This window comes from Neovison vison, chromosome 11, assembly GCF_020171115.1.
Source record: "Neovison vison isolate M4711 chromosome 11, ASM_NN_V1, whole genome shotgun sequence".
Lineage (NCBI taxonomy): Eukaryota > Metazoa > Chordata > Mammalia > Carnivora > Mustelidae > Neogale > Neogale vison.
This window is the reverse complement of record NC_058101.1, coordinates 146230287-146257150: the sequence shown is the minus strand read 5'-3', so window position 1 is coordinate 146257150 and position 26864 is coordinate 146230287. Positions and strand designations below refer to the sequence as shown.

Here is a 26864-nt window from a genome sequence, read left to right as displayed (position 1 = left end):
GAATTCCTGAGTCCAGAACTTCCTGGGCACTTCAGTCAGTGATTTTTTTCATATTTTTTGCAGCCCCACACTTTCCTCTCTTTTGATCCCAGAATTGCTTTTGAAATGGTAGCTGGTTTTGTGAAAAGAAACCGTGAAAGGTGCAGAAGGATATCTGACTAGACTGTTTTAACTGAAGAAGAGCTTACCACAAACAAAATGAACTTACTTTATGCACTTAATTTCGTGTGAAATTCATAAGTGGGAGGCATATTCTTGTAAAAGTAGAATCTCGCTGGGTTGATGAGTCCTACTGGTTTCCTAACAGAAAAACAAATAATGGGTGTCTCACTTGAAATATGTAATAAGCTTTGAAAATTCTCCAAATCATTTTTCCTTTTTATAAACATTCAGATTGAAAGATGAGATAGACAGTAGTGCTGTTGAAGATCAAAAAAACTACCATTGCAAGCATTCTCAGTAGATGGAGCCCATCCTGAAAGTCATTAAATACATAAATTCTGAAAGAGCACATCAGTGTCATGTTTCATTGCTCCAACAACACATTGAAAAAAGGGTAAAGTATTTTTTAAAAACTTGACACTTAAATTGTTTATTTCAGTGTTTCCATTTTCCCCTTCATTACTTTTGTTCCAGAGAGAAAAAAATTGAAAATCACAATAGAAAATTGAAGATGTTTTCCAATAGCTTATTCTCCTAAATATTGATGAAATTCTTAACAAAAATATTTTCCATTTTTCCCCCTGTTAGTGCCACCAAAATTTCTACACAAATGATTATTTAATCAAGATCCATGCATATAGTCAGCTCATAGAAGGCTACAGGTACCAAGGAGGACGTTATCAAGAGGGTTCGAAAACAGTGAAAGTAAGTGGTTGTCAAGTGAAACTCTGAGCTACAAAAATCAACACTCAAAAACAGACTAAGCACCTGTAAAAGTAGCCTATTGTGCATAAAATACTTACAAAACTGTTGCCTCTGACACTGAGAACTTATGGGTATTAAGACCTACTTGCAGTTTTTGGAAGTTGTGCCTACAACTGGTTTTATTGAAATATAAGTTGCCCAGAAGAGATACTATCATGACTGATAAAAACAGCAGAATGGAGTGGATGAGGACGAATTCACCAAGTGTCCTAAATCTGCTGTCTCCAGAGAAACTGGGCTTGACGCCAATGACCAATTTCAGTTATCTAGCCAGAGACTTCCCTAAAGTAATGCAACCCTGCAGGTGTTCAAAGCCTGACAGACCCATCTTTTTTTTTTTTTTTAAAGATTTTATTTATTTATTTGCCATAGAGAGAGAGATCACAAGTAGGTAGAGACACAGGGAGAAGCAGGCTCCCCGCTGAGCAGAGAACCCCATGTGGGGCTTGATCCCAGGACCCTGGGACCATGACCCGAGCCGAAGACAGAGGCTTAACCCACTGAGCCACCCAGGTGCCCCCTGACAGACCCATCTTATAAAGACATCTGACTCCTTTCTTATTCAATATTCATCAATAAACTTTCTGATCTACGTTTACTTTCCTCAGTGAAATGGGAAGTTATGTCCTAATTAAATGGTCAGGATTTGTTGCCTTGTCAAATACAGATTCAAATATAAATTGGCATTCTGGTGCATAAACTAGTCTTCTCAGATTTTTGCTTTATATAAATCAATTGCTACATCCTGATTGCTTCTTCGTGAACTGGCATTTTGTTTGTTTGTTTGTTTTTTAGTCTATCAAGCTGTAAACTACACATTGAGTTAGTGCTTTCACCAAAGACTGCTTTCTCATGACACTCTACAAAGAGGCTGACTTTAATATCTTTTTGTTGCCCCAATGAGTATTACAGTTATTCAATTTGTCAATTTTTTCCAACCTGGAAATACATAGGAGTGTAAATTAAGATGAAGTTTACTACTATAATCATTACTAATATTCATACAAAGAAGGACTGCATATTTAAGAATAAAATTATCATTGTAGAAATAAAATATTTTATAAGCAGTATCATTTTCCTTCAAATCCTTTCAAAAGAAGAAGGCATAAATCATTACAAATTTTAATTCAGACCTTGGAATTCAAAATAATGTGTTTTAGACTTGGCTATTCACCTTAGCAGACTAATATTTAGAACAGGGTTTTGGTAAATTTTTTAAAGTTTTTACGTGGGAATCTTATAGTTCTTTCATTCCTTATCCCATGTAAAATTATGAACTATCAGCTTTTTATTCCAGTATTATTTTAAATGTACTCAACAATATTAGTTATGCTGTTGCATATCACTTCCAAGAGCTGAATATACAGTGCTAAATGAGCTCCACTCTAATGGGCATTTGGACATTTCATTCCAGTGGGGGGAATGGGACACACAGCAAATAAGCAAACAAGATGATTTCGGGGCTATGAATAAGATAAAAGAGGATAATATAATCCATATAATCCATGATTTTGTGTGTGTGTGTGTGTCGGTGTACACATATGTTGGGGGATGTTGTTTAGAGAAGGCCTCCATGTAAAAGTGTCCTTTGAATAAATGATGGAATAGAATTGTTGGACACAGAACTTGGGACGGGGAGGTTTGGGTGGAGAACCTCATAGGTAGAAGGGATAGAACAGGTGAAGCTCCAGAGGTAGAAGCAGAGCTGACATGTTGCCCTGTGGAAGACCAACAAGTCAGGTGACTCCCTGTGATTGCCTCTTTCCCGTGTTCACATCTTTGGATAATCCCTTCTCCTTGTGTGTGAGTAGTACCTGTGAATTGCTTCTAACAAATGAAATATGGTAAAAATGATGAGATGTCACTTCCAAGATTATTTTATGTAAGCACTTCATCTTGTCATCAGACTCACTCTAGTGTGTGTGTCTCTCTCTCTTTCTCACTGGCTTTTGAAAAAGCCACAGTCCCAAGAAATCAAATGCCCCCAAAAAACACACCAGTGAGAAAATGGATGCCTCCTTAGTTGAGCTTTCACATGAGAACTCAGCCCTGGCCAACCCCTTGATTGCAGCCTATGAGGCTCAGTAGAGGACCTCGGTAAGTCATGCCTAGAGTCCCAACCCACAGAAACTATGAGATGATAGATGTGTTGTTCTAAGTTGTTAAGTCTGTGGTGATTTGTTACTGAGCATAGAAAACTAATACATAGACAACAGTCAGAATACACACTTGAGGGATGGGTAATGATCTAAGGGGACAGTGGGTATGTATGAAATGAGGTAGAGGGGTAACTACACAGAACCTTTGGCCATGATATGGAAATCAGATATTATTACAAGTGTGTTGGACTGCCACTTGAGAGATTTAAGCAAGAGAGTGGTGTGATCTTTTTGACATGGTTAAATGTCTCCTGGCTATTTGTGAAAGATGGGCTATAGGAAACCAAGAGTGGACAAGAAGACTTCTCAGTGGGCATCTGCATTCAGTAGATTGGCAAAAGAATGAGGTGGCTCAAATTAGAGTAGTAGAAATGGAGAAAGAAGCCAAGGAAATTTTTTCAGTGCCACTACTAAATCTGAGACATTTGGATTCAGCAACTAGAAGGATGGTGACTCCTTTACTGCAATGAAGAAATCTGAAGGAGGCAAAGTTGGGTCTCAGGTGGAAGAGAGAGGGCAAATCCAGGGTGCTACTTTGACATCTTAAATTTAGGAAGTCCATGAGATATTCTGGGGGAAGATGTCAAGATGTTGTGGAACAAACAGGTCTGGACCTCAAGATTAGTGATATCTATTTGGATGAAATACTGATTGTAGTTAGTACCAAGAATGGACTGAAAACCATCCAAGGAGGATGTGTTAACAGGCTACATAATAAAAATCAAATACATAAACTTTCTTTTGAAAGAGAATAGAGAAGTTTGCTCTGCCAACATCTAAACCAGTAAGCTACTATCACTATGTTTGACAACATTCACAGAATAATTATTTAATGTACCCTAAGTATTTGCTTGGAATTTGGAGAATGGGAGGAATGTGATATGTAAAAACTAAGGTTGGCTAAAATCCAACTGCAGTCTTCTGTGTGGCCAGCTCCTATCTGAGGCAGGGCTTCCCATTTCCCTCTCACCACTAACCCCCATCTCTGCCTCACTTCACAACCCCATTTCCATTTGAGCCATTGATTCAGCCCCAGTGAGCTGACTCTACTAATCTACCTCCACTCCTTAATGGTTTTATATGGTGTCTTTGCTTCCAGGCTTCCAGCCATTGGTCAAATTTGTTTAATTAGCAATTTTAAATTAGTAGTTAGAAATGATCACTTTCAAAATAAAATTGCCTAATGGGATACATTTAAACCATACCTTCTCTTACACCAGCTGTAGTAATGTTAACATATGACAGCCACGGATTATGGTTAAAGAGTCAAATAAATTGATAATAATAAACTAAGGGTCTACAAAGGTGTGATTTGGTTAAAGGAAACAGAGATAATCCCTCACTGGGTTTTTACAGTAGGATTTCTCACTTCTCAAGAGTGACTTATCTTTCTTTCATGAGCTGAAAAAAAACCTGGAGCCTGCAAGTGCCTCAGGCAAGTGAGTTTGAAGGTCTTCTTCGAGACTGAATGAAAGATAATAATCAAAATCTAGGTCAAGATACTATTTATTCTATAGAGAATTGTTTAAGCTAATGCTTTAAATTTAAGTCAGAACACAATTTAATGTATGATTCATAGCATGCCTATCAGATATTCTTAATGACTGCACACATTGTAATCTCATTCGGACTGTTTTACTTTGAGCAATTTTCTAACATCAAGAAGTACAGCCATTAAATTATCATTACAAAGATATCAAACTTCCTTCATTGCATCTAACTATTTCTCAAGACACAGGTATGCCATATGAGTCTGAAAGCTTTAGAAACTTCGATATAGTTTTCAGAGAAAGAATGAAAACAAAAGATTTGAGGTTAAAAAAAAAAGTAAAACAGACTAGAAAAATTGGCAGGGAAAATGGATCTAGTCTGATGCATGACAAGGAAAGTTTACCTTTGGATAACTAGAAGGAAGCCACTACTAGCTATCATTAGCAATAGCACAGGCATACTAAATTTTGTAATCACCACAAAAACGTAAGAAGTGAAAAAAAGTTTGAGAATGACATAATAAAATTTTATAAAGTCATGAACAACTGGTGGGAGAGAAAATAATTATCCATCATAAATACTATTCTATGGGGAAAATGAAGTTATACTGCATATGCTCTACAATTCAACAAAATCACTCTAGTTTATACTATATAACAAGTGAACATTTGGCCTTCAAGAATATCTAAATGAACTACATTAAGTACCTCACTCTGAAAGTTTATTTTATCCTATCAATTTGTTCAGACAGTTGATTATGAAGATGGGTTCTATATGAAGAAATATACATCACACCATGAATGAAATTAAGATAAAATCAAAGTGAGTGCCAAAAGACTCAGAGATAACTGCCCTGATAATAATCTGAAAATAAGAAAATAGATCAAAATTGCACTCTCAGGTTAAAGACTGCACAAAGCAAGAGGACGATCTGGAAGAAAATAATAAAGTGTTAAAAGAGGTAGAAATAACATGTTTGAGTTCTGTTAGAATAAGAGTTAGTACGTTTATGCCCCCGAAGTCTACAGATACTAAGGAGGTGGATTAGATAGCCAGAGCTCTGAACTGTGGGGTGAGGGATTTATTTAGAGTAAAGCTCACACACTCAGCAGTGAACTTGGAAAAGGAGGCCACTTCTGATTAGTCCTTGAAAACAAGGAGAGAGAAGTATGGCAGTAGTAACTGGCTAGAGGTCTAGAGGGAAGTTAGATCCCATGAAGGAACAAGGGATTAATGAGAACAAGGCCAGGCTTCTGACTCTGTTTTATGACCCCAAAATTTCACTAAACTTCCAATCAACTTTCTCATAAAATGATGATTAACGGTCACAAAGTTAGATGGGTGTAAGGACTCCTAGTTGCTAATGAATTTCTGTAACTGCCAGTGGCTCATGGAAGCTTTCTGGGCGAAGGGAGATCATCCAGTCCAAATTACAACTGAGGAATTGAGGTCCAGAGAGACGAAATGATTACCCAGCCAAAAATGGACACAGAGTTAACATAGGCCAACCACCTCTTTAAAAAGTCAGGCCTTTATCTAATCCAATATCCAATTCAATCCTACAATAAAGGCGGCATGTCATCTATCTTTCAGAGACAAGATGGATTATGGACATTTACAAGTAATCCCTGAACTGCCTTTTCAGCTAACCTGTTTGACTTTCCTCTAGCTAAACAGAGTATATCACAGAGAAATAACAGAACACAATTGATTTAAGTTTCATTTCCTTTTATTTCCTCTTTTCTTCCTCATGGAGTTGTGGATGAGCAATGAAATGGCCAAAAGTCCAAAAACCCCAATGCAGCTAAGCATTACTACTCATATTTATTTGGTACAGATAAAAAGCCCTCATCACATTCTAAAATTTCAAAGAACCCAAGTGAATCTGGAGCCAGCAGAACGAATTCTCTGGAATATAATGACTTGCAAGCTTCCCTCAGACTTCACTGAAGCTTATCATATGAAACTGAGGCACTATTCCTCTTATCATGGAAGGAACAGTAGTAACTGAAAACACAAATGACCTACTGGTGAGTTGTTCCTGCCCATGATTCTGTTCGCCTTCCCATCTTCTGCACTGGACAAGTGTAGGCAATAGGTGATCTTTAGACTAGGGAGAGGAAGAAAGTATTCCTTTCCACTCCTGAGCACGGGTGCATGCACACTCAGACACACTTTCTGAGGAGTAATCAGCTCATTTCTTTCTGAAGAATTGCCATTCAATCCACACCAGTCTATACAAATGTCAAAGGGGAAAATCCTGGAGACGTCTTTCCTGAGATGTCTAGCTCACCTCCACCACCTTTCCCGGGCTCACAGCCTCGCTCCTGGTGTGTTAAAAAGCATCTGTGGCCATGGCTGAGCCCATATTCCAGACTTTATTTTAGCTCAGTCCCAGTCCCAGATGATTCCAGTCCCTTGGTCTTTAGAACCAATTCCGCCCAGCCTTCCTAGTGCCTGTCTGATCCCGTGACCCAGCCTCTATTCAGAATTATCAGTCATTTTCTCTTACCTTATTTCTCTTGCTAGACATGTCCAGGAGAAATTTTGTGATTTTGAGAGCAATGGACAGAGTAGCTGAGGAAAAGAAAGACACCTCCAAAATGATCTGACCCAAAGATGGAATACCTAAAAAAAATCAGTCCCATCTCCTGGCAAAGGTGAATCTTCTGGTGCCTCATCACCTGTATCTTTGAGTATCTCCTTCCTGGCTGTTTTCGGTGCAGATTTTAGGAAGGATGGGCAGAATACAGGAATAGAAAATTAATTATTCCCCCAAACAATCCATTTCTGGGTGTTGTTGCATGAATTTAAGTTCTCTTTGTTGAAAAGCTTTATGTATCAGTCTATTAGGATGGTATCGTGTCACATGATATCTACTCCAGTAGAAAAAAGAAAGGTACTTGATTTAATTTGTCTGGCTGACAGGGTGATGTTAAATACCTTATTCAGACACCTTGGGAACACGAGCAGAGGTCAAAGATAGCACTGTGTGTTTCAGACCCAAGGAGACCCAAGGATCCCGAGGAGAGGAGGTGCAAAGTGGCAGCTGAAACCCAGCCCATTTCTGCTGGTCTGCCTTGGGCCCTAGACAAAGTTGCAATCCTTGAAGGGAGGAGGACTTTTTTTTTTTTTTTAAGATTTTAGTTATTTATTTGGTAGAAAGAACAATCACACGTAGGCAGAGAGTCAGGCAGAGAGGGGGCGGGGGGAAGAAGTCTACCTGCTGAACAGACAGCCCGATGTGGGACTCGATCCCAGGACCCTGAGATCATGACCTGAGCTGAAGGCAGAGGCTTAACCCACTGAGCCACCCAGGCGCCCCAGACTTTTTTTTTTTAATAATTTCTTTTTCTTTTCTAGTGCCTGAACCTGGGAAATTACTTTTATTCTTCTTTCTTTTTTCTCTAAAGGAAAAACTAAGTCTCATCACTTACATAGACTGTGTATGGAAAGTGCAAGATAAGTAACTTGGCTCAGATATTTAGAGTAAAGGGGCTGAGTGAAATCAACAGCAAGTTTTTAATAAAGTCCCGCATTGCCTCGATAGTGATAAACATGGAATGGACGTTCACTGTGAATCAGGTATTATACCAAGAACTTTTTCATGTCATATGTCATAATATATCTCCAAAAACTCACTGAAACAGAGGCCATTGTTATTTCTTCTTTTAGAGGTGAGATCATCCAGTCACTGCATTTTACTCCCAAGTTTTTTGGTCCAATCTCAGAAGAGATGATATTTGTTCATTTTTAAGACTAACATGGTAAAAAATAATATCCTGCTTGCATGAAATGGTGGCACCACGATGAGTATCAAAGTCATCATTTGTTTTATGACAAGTTGGTCCTTTATGTTTTTAATAAGCATCCCATCTTTACTTTGCCATTTAATGCTTTTCTGGGTGACAACTGAAGTGTACTCCATGTGTGTATTTTGGGTGCCATGAGTGTGTATCTAGACATAAAACACAACATGACAGTCTCAGAATAGAGATGATTTCAGATAGGTTATCCATTATTACTGTTTTCCTTTTAATCCAAATTCCTTCTTCTAGTCTTATGCTGAGAAGTGTGGTACTTAAAAGGGATTTTATCTATCAAGTATTTATTATATTTATCTTTTCATTTCAAGCCTTCTATTTTAAAATAAGTATCCTCCTGTCTTTTTATTTTTTATTTTTTCATTTTCAGGGTTCTGATGATTAATTTTATGTGTCAACTTGATTAGGCCATGGTACCCAGATACTTGGCCAAGCAACAGTCAAGCTATTTCTGTGAAGGTATTTTTTTTTTCAGGTAAGAGTCATGTTTAAATCGGTAAATTGTAAGTAACTCAGATAAATGAAAGACTGAAGTCCCTGGAGGAAGAAGGAATTTTGCCTTCAGTCTGCCTTAGGACCTGCTTAGGACCTGCTGGCCTGACCTGGGGAATTTGGACTTGCAGCCCCACAATTGGAGGAGCCAAGAAATCTCGTTAAAATAAGTTTATCTGTCCCTCGGTTTCTCCGTCTTTCTCTCTCTCTCTCCACACACACACACACACACACACACAAACACACACATGCACTCACATCCTAGGGGTTCTATGTCTCTGGAGAACCCAAACTGATACCCAGGTTTTCAATTCCGACCTGGCACATGGGCCATCATGTTACTGCTTACCTTTGCTTTCATTAAGAAGACCACTAAAATTCCAGTGGAGGCCGTGTCCACATTTCTTATAACCGGTGTGAATATAAGCATCCCTTATTAATTGCTGTTGATTAGCCAAAAGGCAAATATTTAATTAAACCTTGAGAGATAATAAAATTGCACATGAATTATCTATCTAAGAGCACCTAGGTCCGCACATTTCATTAAGAAGATTTAACTAATAATCATATCTCTTACACCCAGTCTTTGTTTAAGCAGGTTGATTCTTTTCTGGTTGCTTTGTTTTGCTATTTTTTTTTTTCTTTCTGGAGTTCCCTAGAGAGACAGTGTTGTTTTTTTTTCCTAAAGTCATGTTTGTTGATTTGTATTTACTTTGCTTCTTATCTCTGTCCCATTAGAAGCTCTGCTGATCACATCACAGATGAACACTTTTGTTTATTATACTTGAAATCGTACACTCAAGAGAAAACATTGACCAGACTGAATGATAATGAATCCTCAGAAGAGGAAAGATTTAGTTGGCAGTTAAAGCAAAACTCAGTTTTCCATTGGTGTTCTTACATGCTTCTATTTCCTAGGTTTTCCTGGGAACATAAGAAATCCACAGGACAAGGGGGTTGGTTACTCTGCTATTGGTCGAATGGGTTTTGAAAGTTTACTTCAAGGACAGGCACAGACTTTTATTTGTTAATTTAAAGAAGCAGTAAAAATCTGAACATCTCTTGTGTGCCTGCCTCGGACTGAAAAGAAGCAGCTTCCAGATCTTCAGTACAGGGCTTGGCAGATTGTTCCTGAAGGACCGAGGCAGGAGGCTTCCAGTGTGGGTGGTTGCACAAGCTGAGCCACACACCATGGGGGCCAAACCTTGTGAAAAAGAAAAATAAGGACACTTCCACTTTTTTTTTTGTTTATTAAGCACATTAGGACACTTCCACTTAAAAAGCTGCTGAAATTATGTCTTTCCTTTTTTTTTTTTTTTTAAGATTTCTTTTATTTATTCGACAGAGAGCTAGAGAAAGAGCACAGGTAGATAGAGAGGCAGGCAGAGAGAGAGACGGAGAAGCAGGCCCGGCCGAGCAGGGAGCCGGATGTGGGACTTGATCCCAGGACCTTGGAATTATGACTTGAGCCAAAGGCAGATGCTTAACCGACTGAGTCGCATAGTCACCCCTGTATTTCCCTTTTTTTTTTAAAAAAAGTAACTGTCCTTTGTTTTATGATGGTGACAGTTAATAGTAGGTTATGCATGTGATTTTAATTGTCTCATGTTTCAGTAAAAAGTTTGAAGCTCCATATTGGATCTACACAGTCTTTTAAAAACTATTTCACAATTTTCTCTCATAAAATCCAAATGCCTGGGAAATGCCAGCCTACATACAAGTGTCTTGCTTCTGTTTGAGGCTACTAGTTACTCTTCTGATGTTGCACACATGTATGAACGCATGACCTTTTGTCATCTCTATGATGCAGGACGTTGCTCTTTATGACCACACAGCACAATCCAAGTGCTTGACACATTGTTAAAGATGTTCTCTTTTAAAGAAAGGGAGCAGGAGCAGCTCAGGAAACTGCACACACATTTCCCGGGCACCCAGTTGCTTTTCATCTCAATGAGACTGTAGGAAAACGGAGACTATGCACTACAGATTGGCTGAATGGGTTGCTTACACAACAAGGGCCAGCCTCGTGGCCTCTGCAGAGTGAGAAGCATTAAACCATTAACTGGGCTGAAAAATACCAGAGTGGGAGACGAACCACAAGAGACTGTGGACTCTGAGAAACAAACTGAAGGTTTTGGAGGGGCGGGAGGTGGGGGTTGGGTGAGCCTGGTGGTGGTATTAAGGAGGGCACGTATTGCATGGAGCACTGGGTGTGGTGCATAAACAATGAATTTTGGAACACTGAAAAATATTAAATTATATTAAAAAATAATCTTGCTAAGGCTCTGAGGTATTATTCTGTATAAGTGCAGGCGTAACGCACTTTGTTCACCAGAGCAAAGAGCTACTTTGTATTGTTTCTCTAATTATGCACACTATTCCAATTATATTAATAATCAAGAAGCCTTCTTATATACAGATAGCACAGACATATTTAAAGTTATTTTGTGCACAGGATTCAAAGGATTATTAGAACAATGCTCAGGGAAAAAAGACCACCTAAAATTTTTCTAGTTACAAAATTACTGATTTTATTAAAAAAAATCATTCACCACGATCAAGTGGGATTTATTCATAAGTTGCAAGGGTGATTCAATACTGGCAAATTATCAGCATGATACAACACATTAATAAAGGAAAGGATAAGAACCATATGATCATTTCAATAGTTGCAGAAAAAGTATTTGAGAAAGTACAACATGGATTCATGATAAAAACCCTCAGCAAATTTGATTTAGAGGTTTTTGTCCTTTTTTGACTGACTTATTTCCCATAGTATAATACTCTTTAGCGCCACCCATGTTCTTACAAATGTCAAGATTTCATTCTTTTAATGGTCGAGTAATATTCCATTTATATGTATATATTTATATACATAATATCTATATATCTATATAGATATACCACTTCTTCTTTATCCATTCATCTGTTGCTGGACACTTGGGCTACTTCCATAATTTAGCTATTGTAGATAATGCTGCTATAACTATCAGGATACAAATATCTCTACGAATTAGTATTTTAGTATGCTTTGTGTAGATACTTATAGTGCAATTGCTGGATCATATGGTAGTTCTTTTTTTATCTTTCTGAGGAACCTCCATACTGTTTTCCAGAGTGGTTACAACAGCTTGCATTCCCACCAACAATGAACGTCCTCACTAACACCTGTTGTTTCCCATGTTGTTGACGTTAGTCATTCTGACATGCGTGAGGTAGTATCTCATCGTGGTTTTGATTTGTATTTCCCTGATGATGAGTGATGTTAAGCATTTTTAATGTATCTATTGTCTTTGGAAAAATGTGCATGTCTTCTGCCCATTTTTAATTGGGTTATTTGGTTTGGGGGGGTTGTTGAGTTTTATACATTCGTTAGATATTTTGGATACTAATCCTTTATCAGATATCTCATTTGCAAGTATCTTCTTCCATTCCATAGGATGCATTTTAGTTTCGTTGGTTGTTTCCTTCACTGTACACAAGCTTTTTATTTTGATGAAGTCACAATAGTTTATTTTTGTTTTTGTTTCCCTTGCCTTAGGAGAAGTTGCTATGGCTGATGTCAAAGAGGTTACTGCTATGTTCTCTTCTACAATTTTTATGGTTTCAAGTCTCACGTTTAGGTCTTTAATCCATTTTGAATTTATTTTTGTATATGATGTAGGAAAGTGGTCCAGTTTCATTCTTTTGCTTATTGCTGTCCAGTTTTCCCAACACCATTTGTTGAAGAGACCATCTTTTTCCCATTGGATATTCTTTTCTGTTTTGTAGAAGATAATACACCATATAGTTGTGGGTTCATTTCTGTTTTTTTTTTATTCTGTTCTATTGATCTATTTATCTGTTTTTGTTCCAGTATCATATGTCTTGATCACTACTGTTTTGCAATGTAATTTAAAGTATGGAATTGTGATGCTTCCAGCTCTGCTTTTCTTTTTCAAGGTTGCATTGGGTACTTTGGGTCTTCAGTGGTTCCACACAAATTTTAGAATTGTTTGTTTTTGCTCTGTGAAAAATGCTGATGGTATTTTGATAGGGATTGTATTAAATGTGTAGATTGCTTTGGGTTGCATAGGCATTTTAACAATATTTGTTCTTCCAATCCATGAGCATGGAATGGCTTTCCATTGCTTTGTGTCATCTTCAATTTCTATTTCTTTCATCAGTGTTTAATAGTTTCATAGTCTTTCATCTTTTTGGTTAAGTTTCTTCCTAGGTATCTTATTGTTTCTGGTACAGTTGTAAATGGGATTGATTCCTTGATTTCTCTTTCTTCTGCTTCATTATTGGTGTATAGAAATGCAACAGACTTCTGTACATTGATTTTGTAACCTATGAATTTACTGAATTTGTATATCAGTTTTAGCAGCTTTTTGGTTGAGTCTTTGGGTTTTCTATATAGAACATCATGTCATCTGCAAATAATGAAAGTTTTACTTCTTTGTTGCCAATCTGGATGCCTTTTATTTCTTTTCATTTACTGACTTGTGGCCAGGACTTCCAGTATTATGTTAAATAACAGTGGTGAGCCAGGCATCCCTTCCTTGTTCCTGACCATAAAGGAAAAGCTCTGTTTTTCCGCACTGAGGATGAGATTAGCTGTGAGTTTTTCATATATGTCCTTTATTATGTTGAGATTGTTCTCTTTAAACATACTTTGGTGAAAGGATCATGAAAGCATATTGCACTTTATCAAAAGCTTTTTCTGCATCTATTGAAAGGCTCATATGGTTCTTATCCTTTCTTTTATAAATGTGGTGTATCACACTGATTGATTTGCCAATACTGAACCACCCTTGCAACCCGGGAATACGTGGAGTTTAAGAAAAACAACAAACAAGCAAAAGGAAAGAGGGGGGCAAACCCAGAAACAGACTCTTAACCATAGAGAACAAACTGATGGTTACCCAAAGGGAGGTGGGTAGGGGGATGGGTAAAATAGATGATGGGAACTAAGGGGTGCAGCTGTGATGAGCACCAGGTGATGCGTGGAAGTGCTGAATCACTATATTGTACACCTGAAACTAGTATTATACCATATATTTACTACCTGGAATTTAAATAAAAACTTTTTAAAAAGGACTGAAATTTTTTAAAAGGCTAGCAATTTTATAGGTTTATTTACAGTATATAATTAAAATGCATTAGACAATTCTTTTTATTGTCACTATTGTAACATCTTTATGATTCAGTCACTCATCAATTCATGCACCATTGAGTTTCTTTTGTGGGTGAGGCATTGTTCTGGGTGCTGGAGACACATAATCAAATAAGTGCAATATAGTAATTAATAAAAAGTGGCAAGTCCTATGTCCAGAACAAGCTGGGACAGCTGAGAGCTTCTAGTCATGGCCAGAGTGGTAATCCACAAAAGGAAACCAACCCTAACCATCATCCTCTTTCTGTTCTTCTCTGCATCTGCCTTTAGGCACACACACCTTTTAGTACTAAGATGATCTGTTTCCGTTCCTCTACTTCCTACCTCTTCCAAAACGTGGTTAAGTTTGAAATCTTGAGAAATTCTGGCTGATTTAAAACATGGGGCCTATGAGAGGAACACTGATTTATTGGCACTGCTGAAACCCTATTCATTGATTTCAGATGTGCAGAGAACCTGCTGCTAAATTATCTGGTTCTTGTTTAAAAGGAAATTCAACGCAACCACAGTAGTTGCAAACACACAAACGTGGCAACAGACGCTTTAGCTGGAATTTTGGAGCGAAGGCTGGAGAGAGCTCGCTGCAAGAGCTCTGGCGCTACCAAGGGCCTGGTGAATGCAGACGAGCGCTGCTTTCAACACATCCCTAAATTTGCTACCAGGAGAGAGGACCAGAGTGAGCCCGAGAGAAACCCGCAACCAGCGGAGCGCCTCTCACGTTCAGTGCAGACACTTTCATTCCTGTGAGCGGTTATTTAGACTGAAAATGGAAACGCGCAACTGTGAGGCAGATCTCATTCATGCATAATTGAAACACCCAAGGGTAAAATAGCGAGGCACAATGGATGACATCTGATAAAAAGGGAGCAAGGATAGAGAAGAAGTTCAAAACAAGATACAAGACCCTGGGGACCGTAGAGAAGAATACCTCACATAGGCCAAATTACCAGACAATGCAAATATAAAGACAAATGCATGGAAGAGACACAAGGATTGGGTAGGGGGGAAATGCTTAGAATATGAAACATTCAAGGGATGAGTCACTGGTGAGGGAGACTCTTATTCTAACAAAACACGACCATAGTATGTGGTTTTCTCATATGCCTAGGAACTTGACAGGATTACACTAGCACAGGATCCATTGTCTTTAAAGAAGCTATATTCTAAATGACTGTGCGTTTATAGAGAGAGAACTATAGGCCATGCGTATGCATAAATATTACATTTGTCTTAACTTCCTGGGAGAGCAGCGATATGTGTGTGTGTGTGTGTGTACACACGTGTGTATCTGTATAGAGTTGGCTTCCTACTTAGGAAGGATAAATGCCATTTCCTTACAGAGATTTGCAGAAAAGTATTGTGACAAGTATTTTGAAAATGAAAGTCATGAGTAAGTTGTGACCAGTAGTTTAAACAACTAGCTGGGAAACAATGATCAGGTAATGCAGTTGCCGTGCCCGTTTTTCCCGCCAACTCACAAACAGTTTAGTGAGGACCTATCATGAACCAGGCATGGGGCTAGATCCTCTGGACTATTCAATCTAATCCCCACAGAAGTGTCCTGAAAAGGCATTATTGCTCCCATTTTCAGATGAAGATGCTGAGGTTCAGAGAGGTTAAGTCACATAATTTTGTCTGAATATCAACCCAAACTCTTTCTGTATTCCTCCATTCCCTTAGAGGGATGAGAGAAAAGGCTGAGTAGAGAAGTTCTCACAATGCAGCCTTTCTAGCGTTGGGCTCAAAATTCTGATTTGCTCACATTATGAACATTTTCATTAAACAAAGTGAATGTTGCAAAAATACAGCCACATTTATTTCCTTTTGTTAGAAAAAAAGAGGAGCCTTTAAGTTGCTTAATGATTCTGAAGATTCGGTTCCGTATTTGGGCCCACGTCCTGCTCGCATTCTCATCCCTTCCAATGAGAAGATAACTGAAAGTGGTGTATCCCATACTCATGGGAACATGGGCAAGATGCAGGGTAATGATCCAAGCCACATATCCTAGGATGTGACCATATATGTCCTCATTAACTAACAAAGGAGTAAGTCATCTAACTTAAAGATGACTTAAAGTAGTCTAACTTAATCACCTTCAAAGACCGTTATATACTCTTATATACCAGATACTGAGAATTTACTGAAGAGGAAGACACAGTTTCTGCCCTCCAGGAACTCAAAATAAATCTGGGTGTATACGCGTACATATACGTACTTATAAACATGTGAAAGACAAGTGACAAATGCCTCCTGGGACACATGGGCAATACGTATAACAGGAATGAGAGAAGACAAAGGTCACCCAAGGCTTGGGTTCATTCAGCTTTCAACACACACACCTCGAGTTTGTACCCATAGATCAAATGTTGCTACCTCTGCTCTTTTCTGATAGTTTACAAATGACTTTGTTTTCAAGAATCATGGGGCTAAGGGGCGCCTGGGTGGCTTAGTAGATTAAACAACCACCTCTTGATTTTGGCTCAGGTCATGATCTCACAGTCGTGGGATCAAGCCCTATGTTGGGCTCTGTGCTCAGCGTGGAATCTGCTTGTCCCTCTCCCTCCTCAAAGCCCGACTACCCGGCTCACTCACTCTCTCTCTCTCAAATAAATAAATAAATCCTTTAAGAAAAAGAATCCCGGTCTCAGATTGAGGTTCTATAGAAAATTGGTACTATAGAAAGGTTAGGACCTGTTAAGGTACTACAGAAAACTGGTCTAACTCTGTCATAGATATAGAAACTGTGGTTCAGGGGAGCTGAGTAACTTACTGGAGATAACACAGACAGCTAATTAAAAAATATCTCAGAGAGTAAATATGTTACACTGAAAATCTTAAAAAGAAACCTTTTAGTTGGAAATCAAGGCTGGCTCTAAATGAAATAGAAAACCCTGAAATGGAGTAATCAGACAACCATGGAACATTCTAGTATGATCAATAGTTTTTGCAGCCTGGAACGTATTGCTTAATCTCACGGGTGGCCAGCTCTCTCATCTGGGAAAGGAGGTATACTGAATCAATGATCTCTGTGGTCATTTCCGGAAAAGGGATACCAGGATTTAATGATTCTAAATTCATATTCAGCCACCATTTGCCTTCCAATTCCACAACTCTTCTTCCAACCCTTCGAAGTTCTTCTTTTTGAGTGAGTTTTTCTTTGTAGGTGTCCATGTCCCATGTATTTGCATTGCAACTGGGCAGGCAAAAATCAGTGTAAGGACCCACTGCCTTTCCACTTTGCATAGGCTCCTTAAGCAGACTGGAGCAAAAATGAGGCTAGAACTGAGGAGTTTAAACATTCCCCTGCTGCTTCCTTTTCCCTGGCAAACATATCCTACCCAACTTTGCCTGATTCATAATCTATTCAGTTGGGATCTGCTTGGATATCTAATAATTTTCCCATCCTTACCCCATCCAAAGTGAGCTGTGCAAATTAACTTTGGCTTCCTGAGGATCAAGTCCCCACACCGGGGGCTGAATTTGTAGAGGTCACTCTAATGGTAGCAATTCCAGGTCAGGTAGAAAGGGAGCTATGGTAGTGTCTTCATCTTATGAGACTTGCATTTTCTCATTCTCAAAAGAAAAAGAGAATTTTCAAAAGAAAAATGAAGAATGAACTTTTTGCCCAGAAGACACAAACCCTGCAACAAAATAAAACTGAAGAAAGTTTTAACGCTCTCCCACCTTCTCCCCACCCAGTGAGAGGATCCTCAACTGAAAAGTGATGAAAGGGTTTTGATTTCACTCTTTTAGACAGAGTGAAAAACAACCCCAGGGCCCTGGAAGGTTGGAGTAGGTGTGGTTCTAGCATCTTTTTTTTTTATTTTTAAGATTTTATTTATTTATTTGACAGAGAGAGACACAGTGAGAGTGGAAACCCAAGCAGGGAGAGTGGAAGAGGGAGAAACAGGCTCCGCATTGAGTAGGGAGCCCGATATGAGGCTCAATCCCAGGACCCTGGGATCATGACCTGAGCCAAAAGCAGATGCCTAACGACTGAGCCATCTAGCTGTCTCATGGTTCTAGCATCTTGAAGAACTCTGAGGACTGGGTTTGCTTTGTCTCATCAGGAAAGAAAGCTATCTCATGAGCTGGACCATGTTCCTTTAATCTCCTTCTGAGTGAGAAGCATGAGATAGTTTCTTTTATGAGTGGAGTTACTGCTCACTGGGCCAGCAGCCAGGCCTTCAGAGTGGCTGAGCTACCCATGGTCAAGTGTTCTCCCTCACCTCACCCTTGGATTCCTACCAATACAAGGGAGGAGGAGAGGCAAACAAAGACGGATTACCGATTTTTCTCATGAAGAATTTTGAACTTACTCTTTTTTCACCCAGTGTGCATGACAGATTCTCTCTCTTAAAGCTTTTGGCTTGATAGATATTGTAAAGGCAAATGGTTTCTATTAAGAATTGGTACAGAGCATATCAGTGCTTCTCAACTCTGGATAGATATTCATCTACATATGTGTCCGTATACTGTTTCACCTGGGAATTGTTTTTATTATTTTTTTTTAATGTGGACGCCCAGGCCTTACCTCAGTAGTACAAATCAGAATATCCAGAGCTGATCCACCTATCTGTTAACATTCAATCCTGTGTTCAAAAGTGTCTTTAATTGATAGATTTTCTATTTATTTGGAGCTACCAAATGTAATATGATCAAGAGCAAATGATCAATTATGTGTATGCTTACACTTCTGTTACTGGATTAAATTATTTGTACTCCCTTATGATATTTTAAAATTCCCTGAAGAAAAGTTATTCCCGGGCACATGCACCCGAATGTTTATAGCAGCAATGTCCACAATAGCCAAACTATGGAAAGAACCTAGATGTCCATCAACAGATGAATGGATAAAGAAGATGTGGTATATATACACAATGGAATACTATGCAGCCATCAAAAGAAATGAAATCTTGCCATTTGTGACAACATGGATGGAACTAGAGCGTATCATGCTCAGCGAAATAAGTCAAGCGGAGAAAGACAACTATCATATGATCTCCCTGATATGAGGAAGTGGGGATGCAACATGGGGGCTTAAGTGGGTAGGAGAAGAATAAATGAAACAAGATGGGATTGGGAGGGAGACAAACCATAAGTGACTATTAATCTCACAAAACAAACTGAGGGTTGCTGGGGGGAGGGGGGTTGGGAGAAGAGGGGTGGGGTTATGGACATTGGGGAGGGTATGTGCTTTGGTGAGTGCTGTGAAGTGTGTAAACCTGGCGATTCACAGGCTTGTACCCCTGGGGATAAAAATATATGTTTATAAAAAAATTAAAAAAAAAAAGAAAAGTTATTCCCTAAGTCAAGCAACCACTAGATGGAAAAGATTGTCCATTGCTTACCCACTAATATCATTGGTGGATATTGGCTCTTTAGGCAATTCTAGTTCTAATAAAAATTCTATACAATTTTTATAAAAATTCTATACAGGTTTTAAAAACTGTTAAGTGGATGCCAATCTCCAAAGTAAGGAGACGGTGATGTTGAAAAAAAGCAGTTGCTTGTCCAAGGCCTATGGAGAGGCTACAGTGATGGAAGCCTTTGGCCTCTTGTCCTATCCCACAGAAAGCCTTCTAGGCAAACACACCTGGTCTGAGAAGTCTACCCAGGGCCAAAGCAGTCAGGATGTCTCTTTTTGGAAAGATGCTCTGGTTAAAATTATCTAATAAATCATGTCCAAATTTACATATTGAGAGTTCAGTCTGCAGTGGGTGAGAAGAAATAGAGGAGACGAAGTGGGGGAGTAGGAAGGGATGGACATGTCTAAGGGCAGCTGAAAAGAGAAGAGGAAAATGGTAGATTTAAATGGGTGGCTCAATCAGTTAAGCATCTGACTCAGGTCATGATCTCAGGGTTGTTGGACTGAGCTCTGCATCAGGCTCCATGCCCAGGGTGGGACTGGGATTCTCTCTCTTCCTTTCCCTCTGCACCTCCTTGCTCAACCCCCTACCCCCAAAAAAAGATCACTCTAAAAGTCCACTGATAAACTCTCTTGGATCTATGAGGAATATTATAAACTATAACCAATCGATATGAAATAATATTACATTTCAAAATGATACCACAATAATAGAAAATGACTTTCAAAGTTAATTTTTTTCAAAATAAATAGAATGTTGGAGTAAGAGTGAAACCTCATCTCATTTAAATGGACAACAGTCTGCTATAGGAATTCTGTAAATTGTAGAAAAAATACTCAGAAAAAGAGGAAAGTTTATAAAAGTAACATAAAAAAACAAATGATTATACTCTCATATTTATTTACTAACTGTGGATCAGACTTGATGATGTAACGGCTAGCTTTGAGATTGCTTGGGAATAGAAATTGCTTGAATTCTTGATTCAGACAGAACCAGGGTTGAATCTCACTATATATGTTACTCTGGGTAAGTTGTATATCTTCCCAGAGACTCAGAAAACTATCATAAAATAGTAAATACTCTATAAATAACTGACTCCAGGTGTGATGGGCTCCCATCAGTGCTTTGATTATCTGCCTGCCTACAATTTCCTTTCTCTGCCTTGTGACACCCAACTCCCTAGTGTACAACAGATTCTCTTGACCTGCTCATCATGTTGACCGGGGAGCCATGATCATCTAACCTGGCATTAATGTAGGCAATGAAGGGGCAAGCATTAACTAGAGGGGGATTCTTCCCAAAAGAAAAGAAAGTGCCCAAACTACCAAGAATTTTTTCCTTCTTTGTAGTAATGCGTATGTGTGTGTGGGTGTATGTGTGTGTGTGTGTGTGTGTGTCTTCAGGTAAGAGGATGCCTAGTGAATTTTAGGAGTCCCAGAAAGGCCCATGTCTACCACCTTAATTCATAATATTGTGACTTTTTATTGGCTCATTTATTTCTCAATTTACAAAAGTTCACTTAACAGCTAGCGTATGCCATACACAGTTATAGGCTTGAAAGTTGGAAGATTCAGTGGGGTAAAGACCCACAGGCCACTATTTTTATAAACTGAGTTGCATGAGGTCGAGAGCTGCATAAATAGCTTGGGGTCGGAGGGAACACACTTGAAAGTTGAGTCTGTTACTTCTGATAATGCACCTCCGGGGACCGGTATTTGAACCCTGTGTAAGGAGGACTTGAAGCAAGAAGCTAAAGGAACAATTTTTGTGTGCCTCCATGAGACACAGGAATATGGGGCTACTTTGGTGTTAATATGTGATCTGTGGTTAGAAATGAAAATGTTATCCTCATTACTGGACAGAATGGCCTTAAGTCACTGAAGACCCCAATGCCCGTGTTCCTAATACTCTCAGGGAAAAGTACTCTCTAGTACTTTTGGTTTGGGTGCCAACACTGTCACAAGGGGCACCAGGAACAGTGGTCCTAGTGAGGAGGTTTACAGGGGTCCAGTTGGAGAGGAGGACCAGGATGGACACATTCTAAGACTGTAACTAGCTAACTTGTACCTAAGCACATGTAATATACTCCCTAAGCCTTTAGAGATCATGAAGTAAGGGGTGACTGGGTGGCTCAGTGGGTTAAGCCTCTGCCTTGGGCTCCGGTCATGAACCCAGGGTCCTGGGATCAAGCCCCACATCTTCTCCCTCTCTATCTGCCTGCCTCTCTGCCTACTTGTGCCTACTTGTGATTTCTCTCTCTATCAAATAAATAAATAAATAATCTTAAAAAAAAAAAAGAAATCATGAAGTGAGATTCTGCAAGGAGATGAGATACTGCATGAACATGTAGACTCAAAGCCAGTGAGATTAGAGTCACTACGGTTAATATGATCCCTTATCTGATGGAATGGTCATACCTGGAGAACTGTTTACATCTAAGTATTGATTCATTTGAATGAACAATATGTCACCATTTGGAGAGTTCAAGAGAATCTCATCAGTCATTTCAGCTATAGCACAGCGTTGCTCCATCACAGGGCCTTCCCAAAGTCAAGCAAGGACCCAATCTGTTCTCTGCAGACATGTGAGTTTTGAATGACAGCGGAAAAGCAGAAAGAAGATTTTTGCCATTATGATTGTTTGTTTGTTTGTTTTGGCACTGGACACCTGCCAAATCTACCTATACTAATAAATTACAAAGATCTGCCCAGGCTCAAAGTAGCAAATGACGTAGTGCATCTGGGAGAGAGTACTTGAAGAGATAGTACAGGAATCGACGAAGATTAAAAAATGCCAAAAGGTAGCTAGAAGGGCCTGGACAAACTTTTAAATTTGGACTTGATGAGGGAGAACCTTCAAACCTTCCTTCGCCTCTTTTCAACTGAGCACACTTTCCTCCTTTCACTTTTCTCAGATGGCCACTTCCTGCCCCCCATCCCATCCTCACTATCCCATTAGGCCCGGAGTACTGAAAATACAGCAAATGGTGAAGTAGGAGGGAGCCCTGAGTCCTGGAATAGCAGTCTCTGCCCCTCAGTCTTCTTCTATAGATTAGTTACAATTGACAAAACCAACTGGTCATAGTCTTGTACTGGTTCACTAAGAGCTACTATAATTTACAAAATTTGTGTCTACTCTATAAGGGAAGCAAAATGCCAACTCGATAGAAATATATGTTTCTAAGTACACTTCTTTCCATTATTAACTACAATTTACCATGTACACGCAGGATAACGCAAAGCATGGTTTAAAAAGGCAATTTGGCTTCTACTATGTTAATCCAAATGTTTCAATTAGTTTAGTGCTTTCATAATTATGTATAATTCAGTTTGCATTTATGCATGAAATGTTTATTTCCATAATTGCAACAAGCACTTAAATTAATTACATTCTAACCTCTTGATTCTATGGGCCAACTGTTGAGTCTTTTTGTTAATACTTTAAAGTCAGGCCTTTTTATTTCTGAATTCCTCCCCTCCACCCCCGTCTTTGATGTGTTGTTTCTTATCCTTGTTTGGAATTCTCCATAGAATATTCTCAGAATAATCTTGCAGTTTTCTTTTATGACTGAAACTTTGCATTTTAACAGTTGTCTGGAGATAGTTCCTTCCTTGTGAAATATCAGTTTTAATAACAGGAAAAGAAAAATGCCATAAATCTGCACTAACCACATAAAGCTGAAGTCTCTGAGAGACTGATTAACATGGAGACTCTACACAGGTTTTTCAATAATTAGAGGCTCTGCTTGCATGGAGCCACGGCTGCTGTGGCCTTGAAGCCATTTCCCAGGGCAGCCCGCAATTATTACAGCCTGGAGTACATTTCTGATATTCTATGCCTCTAGCTATTGAAGCTGTTTTTAAATAAAGGTCTCTTAATTTCAGAAAAAGTTAACATCACCTTGGATGAACAACACTTGCCCGCGCATACCTTCGCTACTTAGTTGGGAGACAGCCCTCAGAGAGAAGGCAATTAGAAATTCCTAATTTGTTGTTCATCCACCCGTAAAAGGTTAAGAATATTCTGGTCTCTGATTACAGGAACCGAGCAGAGGGCAGATCCAGCGTCCCGCAGTGCCCTCACTAACTGCTTGCCCTATCAGCAAATGCCGCTGAATGTTCTCTTCCGAGCACATGGCTGAGCTGGCAGTTTTATTGTGGGTTTGAGTATGTGTGGGTTTTTTTTTGTCTCAATGAATTATAGGTAGCAAATATAGTATGGAAAGGACCGTCATTTTTTCCTTTTGGTACAGTGCTTAGAAAACTATCAGCATGTAGTAAATGCTGAATGTTAGCCATGATGATTTTAAAGAAAAAAAATATATAGGATAGTTCATCACCTATGATACCTACAGAGTTCTACTTTTTGATGCATAATTGTTTATCAGGTCTGGATGTAATAGTGCAACATTATAAACAATTATAAATAAGGTAGCTCAATACAATGTGTTATTATTTTATTTCAATGAGTGCTGATGAAATATTGAGGGCATGATAAAACTCACAGAAACATGAGGCTTCTGGCTGATGGGCTTGCTATTAAATAAGCAGCACACACTGCAAACGACAACAAAAAATTAATCTCATCAGCCAAGCTCATTGACTGGGCATTTGTCCTTCACCTCTTCTTCCTGTTCTGCCAATTCAACCATTTAATTTGGCCAAATGGGCACAGTGAGTCTAGAACAAGTCTCTTGAAACTGGAGAGGGCTAGGGTATGGATCTTACTGGAAAGAGGGAGAGGTAAAGAAAGGAGATGAAAGAAGACTGATAAAGCTAAGCAGACCCGAAGACTTCCACCCTCTGGCTGTAACATCAACAATTCTGGTATGAAAGAATCATGACTTGGCCTAAAGTTGAGCAAGTGAAATTGATTTGATAAAATTTGGTCGGTTCAGCTTGCCTCATTGTGTGAACATGGAAGATATTCAGAAGCATCAATTTTTGGAAGTTACAATAATCCCTCATGCACTGCATTTCACACATTACCACTGATCCCTTAAGCTCAACCTAACAAGTAAGCTTTAAGAGGAAAGGGTTCTGACTCTAACTGCATTGTGCATTTAACCCTAAATGTCGACTTTATTTTGCAATATTTCTTTTTGGAAAATGTTGTAGTAATATATGTTTACATGTATATGTCGTATAAAGCAAGCATCCTCAATGAGCTTGATAACTAATTTTGATGCATATTCCCCTAAAGGACACAAAATTCCATTCCGTGTATGGTACATTGATGACTGAATAGCTTCTCTAAGAAATATGGACTCTTACTGTGGCTTCATTTATCCCAGGGAAGTCATTTAACCTCCCTGTGCTTTAATTTCTATGTTTGTAAAATGGATAATATTCATTGGTCTGTTCTCTTCTTGTAATTGTTAGGAGATTAAGTGCAGTAATGTGTTATGTGTGTTCTGTGAGAACAATAAAGGGTTCTAAAAATGTAAGAAGCCATGATTATATCTCTATAAAAAACACTTTGTGTAAGTCAGTATCAATCAAGGAAGGAAAGGGAAGAGAAAAGGATACTGATTCTAAATGGGTAACAATTTACTGTGTTGGTCTGTATTTTTTTATTCATTTTTCTCAAGTCCTAATATTATAGCATATCTATCTATCTATCTATAGCATATATATCTATATGGAATAAGGATTCTTATTTTATAAAAAGAAAAAAGCTTAAATCAACTGATCATTCCACTGTAACATATGGGAAAAGAAGAGTAGAATACATCAAAAGGAAGCAAAGAAAAAAGATATGAGAATGACTGAAATAGAAAATAATAAGGAAAAAATATCTTTATGGCAGATGACATAATCGTATACATAATCGTATACTTGGAAAATACCAAAGAATGTACTAAAAAACCCCTGCTATAACTAATAACTGAATTTAGTAAGATCATAAAATAAAAGGTTAACATGTAATTATCTATTATGTATCTGTGTAATAGCAATGAACAATTGAGAAATAAAAAATTAAATTGTCATTTAATGATCATAAAAATGATTAGGGATAAATGTAACAAACTATGTGGAAGACTGAATCCTACACTGGAAAGAAAAAAAAAACTGCTTATAGAAATTTTAAAAAGCTTGAAAAATTGAGAAATTACACCATGTTCATGGGTTGGAAGATTCTACAGTATTATAATGTCAGCCTATGCCATACTGATCTATCAAGTCAATGCCCTTCCAATCAAAATCCAAAAACTTTTTTCTGAGAAATTTCCAGACTCATTCTAAAAGTTACATGGAAAGGGAAAAGGAGGAAAATTCAAAAAACAATTTTAAAGGAGAATAAATTTGGAAGACCTATACTACCTGAATTCAACAATACATTAACAATGGCAATGTGATATTGGCGCAAGTATAAACATATAGACAAATGGAACAGAAAATATTGGCCAAAAGTAGATACAAACTCGTAAGGTCAATTGTTTTTTAATGTTGGGCCAAAAAAATTTAGTTGGGAAATGAAAGTCTTTTCAAAAAATAATGCTGGCATAACTAGATTCCATTTAGAAAAATATAAACTGGACTCATACCTTACACCATACACAGAAATAATTCTAGATATATAATTGACATAGATGTAAAACTAAAAAAACTTTCAAGAATTCTTCGAAAAATATCTTCATGATTTGGGAAGTAGGCAAAGATTTCTTGGGAAGCATTATCATAAAAGAAAACCATCAATAAATTTAACTATATCAAAATTTAAAATGTTTGCTTCTGTATAACACATCACTTCGGGGTGCCTACGTGGCTCAGTCGGCTAAGCCTCAGATTCTTGATTTCAGTTCAGGTCATGATCGGGGGGTCATGAAATGGAGTCTCTCACTGGTCTCCCCATGGTCAGGGCAGAGTATGCCTGAGATTCTCTCCCTCTCCCTTTGCCCCTTCCCACTCCCATGTGTGCTCTCTCTCTTTCTCTCTCTCTCAAATGAAGTAAATAAATAAAATCTTTAAAAAAAAACAAACAAGACATGTCACGTAGATGGGGGACCTGGGTGGCATAGTCAGTTAAGCATCTAACTCGATTTTAGCTCATGTCATGATCTCAGGGTTGTGAGATTGAGCCCCATGTCAGGCTCCCTGCTCAGCACAGTCTGCTTGAGGTTCTCTCTCTTTTCCTCCCATCACCCCTCTTGCTTATACTCTCTCTGTGTCAAATAAATAAATAAGTCTTTAAAAACATCACTTAAAAACAAGCCTCAGAGTGCATGAAAATTTTTGTGAAACATGTATCTGAAAATGGACTTAAATCCAGAAGTAGAAACAATGCCTGCAAATCAATTATTAAAAAACAATCAGCACAGCTTAAAAATGGGTGAAAGTCTTAAATAGACATTTCAAAAAGGAAGATGTAAGAGACTATCCAATCAGCACATGAAAAAGTGCACCACAACATCGTTACTCATCACGGAAATGCAAAAACCACA

The 26864-nt window shown here is 38.4% G+C and overlaps 1 long non-coding RNA gene across 1 annotated transcript in view; it reads right to left on the bottom strand.

Moving 5' to 3' along the window:
* Positions 1 to 278: 278 nt before the first annotated feature.
* Positions 279 to 26864, bottom strand: part of LOC122889605 — a 40524-nt gene continuing 13938 nt past the window's right edge. Inside the window, exon 3 of the long non-coding RNA XR_006380949.1 lies at positions 279 to 300. This is a non-coding gene — a long non-coding RNA (uncharacterized LOC122889605). The remainder of the gene's footprint in view (positions 301 to 26864) is intronic.